The 12245-nt window shown below is 43.3% G+C and overlaps 4 non-coding genes across 4 annotated transcripts; all 4 read right to left on the reverse strand.

Annotated features, from left to right (window-relative positions):
• Positions 1 to 9083: 9083 nt before the first annotated feature.
• Positions 9084 to 9155, reverse strand: trnac-gca (transfer RNA cysteine (anticodon GCA)). The gene has a single exon. It is a non-coding gene; the product is annotated as a tRNA-Cys (tRNA).
• A 2208-nt stretch (positions 9156 to 11363) lies between these two features.
• Positions 11364 to 11435, reverse strand: trnac-gca (transfer RNA cysteine (anticodon GCA)). The gene has a single exon. It is a non-coding gene; the product is annotated as a tRNA-Cys (tRNA).
• A 395-nt stretch (positions 11436 to 11830) lies between these two features.
• trnac-gca (transfer RNA cysteine (anticodon GCA)) lies at positions 11831 to 11902 on the reverse strand. Its single transcript has one exon. It is a non-coding gene; the product is annotated as a tRNA-Cys (tRNA).
• A 229-nt stretch (positions 11903 to 12131) lies between these two features.
• On the reverse strand, positions 12132 to 12203 carry trnac-gca (transfer RNA cysteine (anticodon GCA)). Its single transcript has one exon. It is a non-coding gene; the product is annotated as a tRNA-Cys (tRNA).
• Positions 12204 to 12245: the final 42 nt, after the last annotated feature.

Genomic DNA, 12245 nt, shown 5'->3' on the forward strand with positions numbered 1-12245 from the left:
AAAAAAATCTCAGAGATTTTGTTGCAGATAGCCAGTTGTCTAAATATTTACCATGCTCACAACATGCCTCTAGCTCTGTGTGTCCAGTGCTCTGAAAAGGATCGCCATGAAATTTGCAGCGGATATTCAAGGTCAATAAAAGATCAATTCTAACAACTTTGAAGGCACAGTGAGAACTATTTGGAGCTTCTAGCAGGACGAAATGTTCTCTTAAGGACCTCAATGTGTGCTAGAAGGATTGGAACAAGAATCTTGTAAAAACATTCACGGTTCCAAGACGATGTTCTGACTAATGACTTTGGAGATCTGCTGATTTTTCCACAAGCCTCAGTCATCCTTTATTCTCAGTGCTAACTAGCAAACGTTAGCATGCGAACACGCTGAACTAAGATTGTGAATGAGATAAGATGCTGCATTCAGCTCTGCACCACTGGGACAAAAATTTTTAAAAATGTGTAAAACCTGTTTGATTAGACCGGAGAGCTAAGCAGTATGGAAAAAAATTAATCAAAAATATGCATTTTTCATCTCACCTGTGGAGCTATTTATGCATGCATATTTCTTTTTGGTGTGAGTTGAAGAGTTTTGGAGATACCAGCCGTTTTCTTTTAATATAAGGGATCTAGATGGCACTCGGCTTGTGGTGCTCAAACCGCCTACAGGAAATACATTTGAAAAACTCAACAGTAAAGAATCTTTCCAGAAATCATGACCCAGTTACTCAAAATAATCCACCGAGCTTGTTGCGAGCAGTTTGGTGCTCTATATCACTGCATCTACTCGTGGACGAAAAACTTGCTGATGTGACAGTTCCGCTGGCGAGGACGATCGTGTCCACATCCTGCGCTGTCACGGGCATGACCTCCTCGTCCTGCATGTCGGTACTGTGTGCTGGTTTATTTTTGGCTGAAAGAAAATACTCAAGGTCTGTGGATTATCTTTAATAGCGGTGTCATGATATCCGGGAAGAGACTGTTGTGTTTTTAAAATGTATTTTGGCACTTTGAGCACCACAAGCAGAGTGCCATCTAGTTCCATTATAACTAAGAAAAGGCAGATGTCATCAACTCACATGAAAATCACTACAGGTAAGCGGAAAAAAATACAGATTTTTGATTTTGGGGTGAACTGTCCCTTTAAACACTGCCATCTTGGGAAATGTTCACACTATCACAAGATAAACTTTCTTTGAGTTTTGTCTGCCGCGCTGTTTGCTTAAATTAAAGCAGCCAGTGACTCGACTTCCCACAACTTTTCTGTGTTCGGACGACTTTCCTCTCCTCAGCGCTGAGATGTTTTCTGAGAAACATGCCCGTTACTTTATTGTTATGGGGAAAGTGGATTATCTAGCTGTTTTCCACTAATTCAGTGTGTTCGACAGCTTATTTTTGATTTCCTGCTCCATGACTGCAGATTAATATCTCGGGGTGGCAGCAGCCCAACTGCAACAAACCCCTCTCGACAACGAGGGTCCCTAACCTCGGCACCCTGAGAAACACTGCAGCCGGCCTGAGAAGGCATAGCGGCGCATAATTTGAGACGTGATTGTTGAACAGTAGATATGTGTGAGTTTGAGTGGCCTGAGGGGAGTCCCACCCATGGAGACTGGAGAGGAAACTGTGCAGATGGAGGTCAGAGTTGGGCTGCTCACATCCTACTCTCTGTTTGTCCTGTTATTCCAATCTCCGCCAACACGCAGGCGGGATCTGAGATAATGTTCAGGGAATCTTCTCAAAAAGCCCTTTTCTTTTTAAAGCTCCGCTCCACGGGAGGATTTTACAGCCGACACGACCGCGAACGCATGAAACGACACGGAGGAAGCCTCAGGATTTAAATAAGCAGCTGTAAAATGTGGTCGAAGGGGTAGACTCGCCTTTAAATCTCACGAAAGCCACATAAAACGGTATAATTAGACAGGATTCTTAATCTTGACTGCCATTTGTCATCTACAAAGCACCCCAGAAACAACATTACAGCACTACTTGGCAAGTGTAACGTCCTCAGAGGCTTTTGAAGAGCCTCCAAGTGACGTCCATCGCTTTCCATACACGATGTCCCTCTGTGATTTCTTCGCAGGATCTGTATTATGTTATTTCCAGGCTGCCGCTGGATTTGGCTCGCGGAAGATAAAGTTGGCCGGTGGCGTGTTTTTCATGGCATCGACCATCCGCAGATGTTATATATATCTGAGCAGATATCAAATAACGGTGCCTACATGGGAGTCAGAAGAAGAGTAGCTGAAAACTGTATATGGAGACAGGTCGCACGCTGATTGGTAGAGAACAATAACGCCATCATGTGTTATTTTGAGCCTTAGGTATTTTGGTGATGTTACAGGAAAAAAATAACCAGGACAGTGTTCGACTACAAAGGCAGCATCACAATGAGGACTCTTCCTGGAGATGTGACTGCGTCCCGGTCAGGGCGAGCCACGCCAGGCCGACTTGAGAGCGATGAAGCAGCGGCGATGACCTGGGAAATCAGGATCCTTTCCGTCAATACTGCAGAGACAAAGAGATGTCAGAGGACGATGACCCTTTCCTGCTAATCAGAGGGGAGAATCGAAGAGAGGAAAGGACTCCTCCCTGCACCTCTGCTCAGGCAGCGATGAGGTTTCCATGTTTGTGTTGGCCCGTGGAGGTACGACAGTACCTGTATCCTCTCTGGCAGAAGACAGGGGAGCTTATCTCTTGGCTTCGTGAAGAGGAAGTCAAAAAAGTCAAGTTTGTTTATCATCTCCAACATTTTGAGTGAATTTCCCTCCTATCTGTGGATTTTGTTTAGGCTCACGGTGCTCAATACCTGCCACCGTATAATGGGACATGTAATAACGTAGTTTCCTCTCACATTGTTTCGCCCACATTCCTGTCTAATATAATCCATAAACAAAGTTCTTGTAAACCACAGCTGACCGACACTAACACAGGCAGTCCAGCCCCGAGTCTACCTGTCTCCGTGTGAGTTACCCTCCTGAGTGTTGCCTTTCAAACCGTGGCAGCAGCTTGTTGGTTCGCTGGTGGAGACTGAAATATCTACAGGATACAGGATGGATTGTACAGACACTCACGCTCCCCAAAGAATGACGCCTGCTGTCTCTGTTGATCATCTGACGTCCTCTGGAGCCAGAACTTGGGTTGAAGCGACGTCTATTGACAGCTATTGGATGCATAAAGTTGCATTGTATTATTAACTTTGGATTAATGCTTTGCACCCAGTTGCATTCACAGGCGTCTCACAGGTGCGCTTTGTGTCGATTGCCAAATGGGAACTTGTTGCACCAAGATGGTAAACATTATTACTTATCAAATATGGATTCACGGGCGTACTTGAAGGGTGATCGATTAAATACGGGGGATAGAGCTGCACGTCGTCGGACAGGCATTAATTGCGTTTGCACTCACTTGTAAAAATGAGAAGCGACATTAATTGTTGAGTAAAGAATGACAAAGAATGAAGTTCAAGCCAGTAGATTTCATGGCGCATAAGGAAACAAAAAGAGCCTTAAAATGAGTGAATTCAGCATTTTCGAGAACATTCTTCCGAATCCTTTGATGGATTCGGTGACATGATGCGAAGCTCTTTGTGAAGTCCCCTTCAGATCCCCTCAACAATAGCTCCACTCTGAGGAGACCTTTTCAAACATTATGGCCGACCCATTGGCTGGAGATGCATATCTAAGTATGATCTGACCCGTGCTTTCTTCCTGCCGACTGAAGTTCAAGATTCGTCCAGAGCCCTGACTCCCTTTTTCTTTTCATCCGGCGGGATCATGTCGGCCGTGGGCTGTGACCCCGGTAATGTTATACAAATGTCATGCATCATGGGACTGGCAGCACCCCCCCTCCCCGTAAGAGGCGAGCGTTCGGCCTGCGAGCATTGTCGCAGAGAGGGGGCTCTTTGTGGAGACCTCTGGCAGGACGAACAATGGTGTTTTTACGGACGAGGTCAGCGAGAAGAAAAAACGCAATATTTTCGGCTCCTAAACTCGTGTTAAAAGCGCTCCTGCTGATCATTTTATGTAAAAGCCATTTCTTCCTTTTTAGAGGAACAGCGTTTCTGGTGTCGCAGTGTACTCTAGTTTATTAATTGTAGCTCCGTAACAGTTTGCACATTCATCACACGTCCTTTGCGGCCGTTCATTCTGTGAGCTTTGATGTTCAAGATCGGATGATGAAACGTTTTTGTGTATAAAATTTGGGCGGTAAACTTTCTTGGCGGTGATGTGTTATCATAAGGCGACATATAATCCTGCCGAGGGAGGATTCAACCTGCAGTGTACTGAATAAAAAACCTTGCTTCATGTCTGCCTGACAGTTTGTTGCAATAAGGATGTGACCAGCTATCCTTAAGCCAGCTGAATTCAAAGGTTTACTGCCCGTTTAGTGCACGCTGAGATAACCCCGACGCAGCCGGGGCTTTTTGATCAAAGACACGAGCAGAGAGTCGCGCTCCTCCGCAGTCGTCACCTCAAAGGAAATGACTCACGGTCCGGCTACGGTAAACATTCAGGACAACAAGCTGTGCTTTTTATCTCCGTCTTATTTCTGCTGCTCCCTGTGGCCTCGAAGCTCCGCGGCTGAAAAACCGTCCCCAGACATTAAAGCGTCTTATTATAGTCGTTGTTTATCGGCTGGAGATTTAGCATTGTGTTTGTGTGATCTGCAGAAAAATATGGAAAACAATGGGGAGCGAGGAATGATGGGAATGATGCACAAATATGGTTCTACAGATGTTTAAGTATAGTGTTGACCATCCATGTGTACCAGAAGTGACTCTCTGCCTTGTCAGACCATTGTGGTGGTTACATGAGAGATTTTCTGCAAAAGTAGACCTTTATGTGATTTATTAAAGATCCTCAATAACATTTTTTTTTTTTTTGTAAATGGACTTTTACATAGTGAATTTATTGTTTTCAGGGCATTTAAAGAATATTTTCAGTTTGGTTAAGTTTAGGCAGTTAAACTACCTGGTTAGATTTAGGAAAGAATCACGGTTTTAGTTTGAAATAAGTGAACATTTAGTTTTAATCTAACATGAGTCAGGAATACTAATGATGATGAAAAAAAATAAAAGTAATCATCTCTGTTTGAAGTTACAATAGAGGAGACACCCAATACGAGCAGATAACAATGCACATGAGGTACACAACACTCAGGGCGTTGGGTGCTGCCCCCAGGCAGAATCCAGGGAGTCGCACCTGGGGACAGCAACCAGGGAAAACAATGCCTCTTCCTGTTTTGGTTGTGCAATGGGGAAAACACTTCCTCCGTGCTGTAATTTGACCTTCGTTTATCTGTGAAAAATTGAGCCTGGTGCCAATTATTTTGAGAAATGTTCGATAGTTTCATTTCATTTGGCTTCAAGCCACGTTATCTCTTTGGTGCCAAGGCTAACAGCTAACAGACATCTGAAATATGACAACGAGCCCAAACAAGATTCTCTCTCTTTTTTATATATATATCTTTTTATATATATATGATATTGAGCTGAGAAATAACTAGCTGTCAAATAAATATAGTGGAGTAAAACTACAAAGTATCATTGGATGAAAAACTAGAGTACCTCAAAATAAGAGTAAATTTACTTCTATTCCACCACTGTTGCACACAAAGTAGAGTTGAATATGATATCTAGATTTCATGAAAACTAACTGCTTGTTTGTTTGTCTTCCTGTTTACCTCATTCTGATCTCATTCCCAGGTCAAATTCAGCTGTAAATGTTCTTGTTGAAACTGAACCAGATTCTGGAGTTTTCTGCTACCAGAAGCAGAATAAAGCCCTGTTCTGTCTCTGATCTCGGAGCCTAAAGTCATATTTTATGTCTTGGTGAAAGACGGCTTAGTGATGCAGCCCGCTGCCATGGAAACCAGCGCTGTCTGTTGTGTTGCCTGTGTTAGAGATCCGCCCTCATGCCCTGACCCCTTCCCTCTGTGGCGGCACACTTTCCCCGGGGGATTCCACATACAACATCTGCCCTGTCCTCCAACCCCCCGACCCACCCACTCCAAAAGGGCTTCTGGTCGGGCTTTTCTCAATAAAGGCCGTCCACACACACCTGCTGAGAGGGTCAGAGGTCAGCATCCAGGCAGGGGACACACTATCCAGCCTGAAGTGCATTCTCATACAACATGGCACAGGAGAAGATTCTCACACTTACTGGGCAACAAACAAAAAATTAAGTATTTTATTGGCTCTCCTAGAACATTACATCAGCTCCTCAGAACACTTTCCTTTTTTTTCATTTTTCCCAAGTAGGAGCGTCTGGCAGCTCCGTCACGTGACTGCCGAATGTGTGGACAGAAGGAGAGGGAGTTCCCTGCGGTGTCTGTTCGGGCTCGCAGCGCTGCCTGCTGCCTCACCAGGCCCTAAAGGAATCACCCGGCCCTCATCAATCTGCCTCCGCATTCCACAATAGCTGACAAAGGGACTCCACTCTCTCCGCGGCAGATGGCTTCGCCTCGGGCAGTCTACGCCAAGCTCCCATTGTGTAGACCCCGGGGTTTGATGCAGGGACCTTTGCTCCCCCTCCCCTCGGTGTCACATACGGATACGAGGGTGCAGAAGTTGAATTAAACCGCTCTGCGTTTGGGTGAAATCAACAAAATATTTTATATGTGTGTTGCTGGGGAAATTTAAGGTTGATGTGAAATCCAGAGTGTAGGTAGATGGAAGGAGAGGTTCGTGCTGGGACAGTTAGCCGCGATCTCCCTGGATTATCCCGATTCCCACAGGAATACAGGAGGTGAGCGTCTGTTTTCTGTGGTTGTCTGCAACCAGGAAACATTGAGGCAAAATAGAGTAAATTTGATGGAAGACAAAAAAAAAAACAACCTTTGAGGCAAGGGGTGAAGCAGTAAACCCTGAACCAGAATCACCAGCATCGTCGCCAGTTGATATGTTTCCTCATCAAAAACAGAGAAAATGCATTTAAATAACATTAACTCAGGGATAATTTTCGCTACATTTTTTCGGGAAATCTTGCACTTTTTTACTCTGCTTTTCTAGATTCACACCTTGCATACAAAACTCTGCATCTCGCCAAGTTTATTTTCTATAATTAAGTCCTAAAAGTCAAACCATTTCATACAAAGTAGTGTAAATCAGCTTAAAATGTATCAACTAATCAGCTTTTGTAAATCGAACTAATGGAAAAAATGATAAAAACCGACATTAAGACACATGAAAATGGCAATTCTCCATAATAGATACTTTTTTCATTTGATTAATTCAATACATTTGACTGATAATACTTCTACTTAAGGGGGAGAAACTACAAGAGAAAACATTATTTGAGTTAAATTTTGAGATTTGAGGCTATTTTGCTTCCAACCAGTGGCATTTCTAGGGTCTTTTGGGCCCCAGGGCAAAAATTCCCAGTGGGCCCTCCAACCACCAGCTTTCATACTCATCACATTATATTCAGGAAAATCCAGAAACCTTTTTTTATTTTATTTATTTCCACTGTTCACATTAGTAGAATTTGAAAAACAAGAAAAACAAGAACAAAACCAATTACTGAAATTCAACATTCAGCATTGACTTGGCGATTGCTCAGCTTTATCCAGCCTCCTGCTGTAGTTTCTCCCCCAGATAAAGTCGCACTGAGGAGGTTTCTGTGGGATGTAAAGGTGCACTTTGGTTAAAGGTCTTGTAACAATTTTATGGCCTCTTCTCCGCGGCACTTCCCTCCAAGAAAGAAATTGGAGGGAAGTGAAGTCGCTCTTTATGATGTGGCATTCCTCCTCGAACGTGCTCCCTAAAAGCTCGCAGCAGCTTTGACCGACTCCATTCAGCAATTAACACAAAGCTGCCTCTCCATTAGAGAGCACGCAGCCCGACTCTCCGGGCTTTTTGTGCGGGAGCGGGCTGCGTTTAACACATCTGTTGTCTCCCATGTCTGAGCAACCCACACACAGGTCCGTTCACAGTGATCCTTTTATTCGGCCCTGAAAGGACCTATAGGGGCTCCTGATAGATGGCCTTCATTCCAATGAAAATGGCAAGCCGGATAATGAGAAGAATGGCGAGCCACCACTCCAGCACACCCCCTGGTCCGAGCCCCTAAACATCCCTTTAAAAAGGCTCCTCTTAAACAGCCCGATGCTGAGTCGAATCATGTTGAAAGGAGAAACCATGTTTTATTTCCCGCTTCTTAAGCTGGTGCTGTTTCCATTAACGTCTAAACAATCTGAAATATTAAGAAAAGAAACTTATGTCTGAAACATTCCGGTCGAAGGGAGGAGGAACGGTCTCCTCATTGGTCCGCACACATCTGATGTTTTTGTTCGGTGCTATTTTTTTTTTCTCTCTCTAGTTAATGTCATGTATGATATGATTCAGTCACTAAGTCTAGCTTCATTACACCTCCATGTTTTTGTATTTGCTGTGTTTCTCCTCAGGTTTTTATGAGCAAAATGAAAATATACCTTGAAACAGGTGGATGCAAATGTAACTAGGTTAAAGATGATTTCGACTAAATCAAAATGGTCACAGGTTGATCTCAATGGTCACAAATACACAGTAGATAATGCTCCTATGACACGTTTGATGCTTTTGGTTCAAGCTTTTCATTGGACACGTCTGAAGAGTTTTTAAGCCCCAAACATCACACATAGAGGTAATAATGCTGCATTCACGTGCCTCTCAGATTGGCTCCATTTCCCGAGTTAGGAAGTCGTTCTCCAGATCTCTGTGTGTTCATGTGTCGTGTTTTTTTTTTGTATGTTAGCATTTCCAGTAGTTGCAAGTGCAAAGGAAACAATAGCATGACCACAGAATAGATTTATTTGTTATATGTTTCTTAACCCCCTTGAAAAAAGAGCGGATAAAAGCGGTAACATGCCCGCGACCCTCACGGAAAAAGCGGAAGAAAACTAAATGAAACGAGCTTCATTTTCTGAAAATGTTTTACTCCTGCACAGGCAGATTTAACCTGTGGACCTTTTTATTGTTCACTCTACTGATGGGCTTCGTACATCAGTGCAGAGTTTCAGCATGTCTTTCTTTAATTCATCCATTTTCACAGTGATACAGCTCAATGATTTATAGGCATTTCAGTAAATATTTGATCCCTGTTGAGGGTCAGGGGGCATCTGGAATTGAACCAGAGACCTCTTGATCTGCAGTCAAATGCTCTACCACTGAGCTATACCCCCTGAGAATGTTACTGAAGTAAAGGAACTTCAGGAAGTGACAAACTTTACAGAAAGTAGTATATTGCTGACATTTATTTTGATGACAATCAGAGTTGGGAAGTCGTTCTCCAGATCTCTGTCTGTTCATGTGTCATGTGTTTTTTTTTTTGGTATTTTAACATTTCCAGTAGTTTCAAGTGCAAAGGAAACAATACAGCGACCACAAAATAGATTAATTTGTTATACGTTTCGTACCATCAACACAATGTTTACTTTCGTCTACCATGTTTCATCGTCATGTGGCGTCAAACTGTCAGCGCAATCGGCAAACTAAGTGTTGAATCTTTACGTTTCTTCAGGTTCAATTTGAAATGTTCTGTTCTTTTGACCTGGTGAGGTTAACACCCAAAAAACACTTGGTTAAAGTGAGGTTAAGTTCGTGTTTGTCGTGAAATACCAGCTTGTGTCGCCACAAACATGGCTGGAAATTGTTCTGAGGTCTCCTTAAAAACATCCAGTGGTTTCACACTTACAAATGTTGAAACGCCATCTCGGACTGTGGTCGCTGGCATGGCTATTGTCTGCCATCATCACCTCCACCTCCAAGTATGGAAGTCAGGTCAGAAGCAGGTGATGCGAACATGATATTAATGATAACATGGCCTTGGCATTATAGGTTATCCCCATTCTATAGTATTTTTTTAATCCTATGTGCAAAACCCAAATTTGATCAACTCAACTCTCGTTTTTTGAACTTCTACTATCATAACTTTAAGCACGTTCCTAAAACACGGAGGCCTTTGTGTTGGCCAGGGTTTTGTGTTGGGGGGGGGGGGTCAGAGGATGTTTACCGCAGCTCTTCAGCATCAGTGATCAGGACAGCACATGGATGGAAAGACAATAGACAAAACAATGTCCTATTTAAAGATGGGTCACTGCTATTTATAAAGCCGTGAAGAGGCCAGAAGGAGGTGGGACGGAACACGGAGACAACATTTGTCTGGTTCATTCTTGTGCGTCCACTGCGACGCACAGTCTCCAGATATATTTCGAATAAATTAGATTTTCAGTTGATTTCATGACATTCATCAGCCTGTATGTCAGCCCAGTGTGTCTCTCACTAATGACCAGTAAAGCTGCTATCAGAGTGAATCCAGATACCCGGAGGTCTCGTCCATTTATCACACTAAGCTCTTATTTTGACATCTGTAAGAGGCCCAGTGGAGCTCGTTACATCAGTTGAAAACACAGATAAGTTCAGTCTGTCAAAACAGCTGCAGAGGGCATTACTCTGCAGGGTATCTCTGATATCAGCCGCGGCGGAGGCTGCGTCTGTTATCTGGAGGACGATGCCGACACACAGGAGCTTGTTAATTTTCTGGTGGTGTGCCGTCATGAGCGCATCCTGCGTGCTCTTCAGACATCTTGCCTCGTCATTGTCTATCTGCTCGTGAGATCCCCCTTTAAATCAAAATAGACACTTGTGGCCGGACACAATGGGCGGCATTGTCCCCCCCTGAAAGGAGAGCATGTGCTTTGCTAATGCCGCACTCGCAGCAGCCAACCTCCGGGACAACTTCTACATTCAGCCTTTGATTAAGGAGCACAGTTATGCATGGATGACTTCCTCCAAGGTGCCTGGAGGTTGTGGGAAAGGGCCAGTGAGTAAGTGTGGCCTCAATCGGGGGGCCGGGCCTGCCTCGCTGAAAGAACTTTACCGAGTCCAGCTGAGCGAGAGAGGGCTCACTGTAGATCACATGACCAAGACCGTCTGACTGTGATGGGACACACGTGTGTGGGCTCAGACTAAGACTTTTGGAGCATCTCAAGGCATATTAAGATTATGCTGCAGGGTTTAAAGCACATCTATAAACAAAGTGGTGGTTTGGATAAATGTAAGATCACTTTTAGTATTTTAAGCCAGCACTAGGCTTTGAAGATCGTTTTCATTGTTTGTTCAAAGTTCAAACATTCAGAAAATGGTTCTTTCTTTCTACGTTACATATGGTGATAACATGACTGCTAGGAGAGACCGTTCGTGGCGGCAATTTAACATTTGTAAGGACAGTACATGTGGATATTTTTGTAATTTTTATTTTTATCAGTTACACTACAGTGAGCAACCCATCAAGTCTTTACCAGCACATAGTTTTTTTCCTGTACACATGCACACAGATTGAGGGTCTTTTCCTGTTTCTGATGAAGTCAGTTCTGTGAAACTAAAGATTGAGGGGGCATCCGGATTTGAACCGGAGACCTCTTGATCTGCAGTCAAATGCTCTACCACTGAGCTATACCCCCTCCTTCAACACAGCAGGAAAAAGCAGTTTGCATACATCCATGATATCTATAATATGCATCAAAACACATACTCATATACATTATAAGTGTAGGTATGATGGTGGATGGCAGCTCGGTGAGACGGCTGCCGTGCAAAAGATGACGTTTCAACATTTGTAAGAATTCACAGCTTGTTGCGACAGAAGGAGATAAGCAAATAGCCTCATTTTCGGAAAATGTTTTACTCTGGCACAAAAATGCAGATTTTCCCTGTAGACCTTTTAATGGTTCACTCTACTGATGGGCTTCATACATCACTGCAGTGTTTCAACATGTCTTTCTTTAATTCATCCATTTTCACAGTGATACAATATAGTATAGTGGTTTCTGTAAATATTTGATCCCTGTTGAGGAGCAGGGGGCATCTAGAATTGAACCAGAGACCTCTTGATCTGCAGTCAAATGCTCTACCACTGAGCTATACCCCCTGTGAATAGTAAAGAAGTAAAGGAACTTAGAAATTAGTATATTGCTGAGATTTATTATGATGATTGGGTTGCATTAATATCAAAATGTAATTTTTTTTTAATTACTCATTCCTAAGACATCTCCTGTTTTTTTTTTCCAACATGTACATAATCATTTGATGACTTACTTCCTTTAGGACCTTCATGAGATTTCCTTTCAGATTATATCTTATGCATGAATGTACTGAACAGCGGGCATCTGGAATTGAACCAGAGACCTCTTGATCTGCAGTCAAATGCTCTACCACTGAGCTACAACCCCAGAGAAGCTGAAGGACTGCTGGTTGAAGAAGGATTGTTCACA

Source organism: Sparus aurata, chromosome 23 (genome assembly GCF_900880675.1).
Source record: "Sparus aurata chromosome 23, fSpaAur1.1, whole genome shotgun sequence".
Lineage (NCBI taxonomy): Eukaryota > Metazoa > Chordata > Actinopteri > Spariformes > Sparidae > Sparus > Sparus aurata.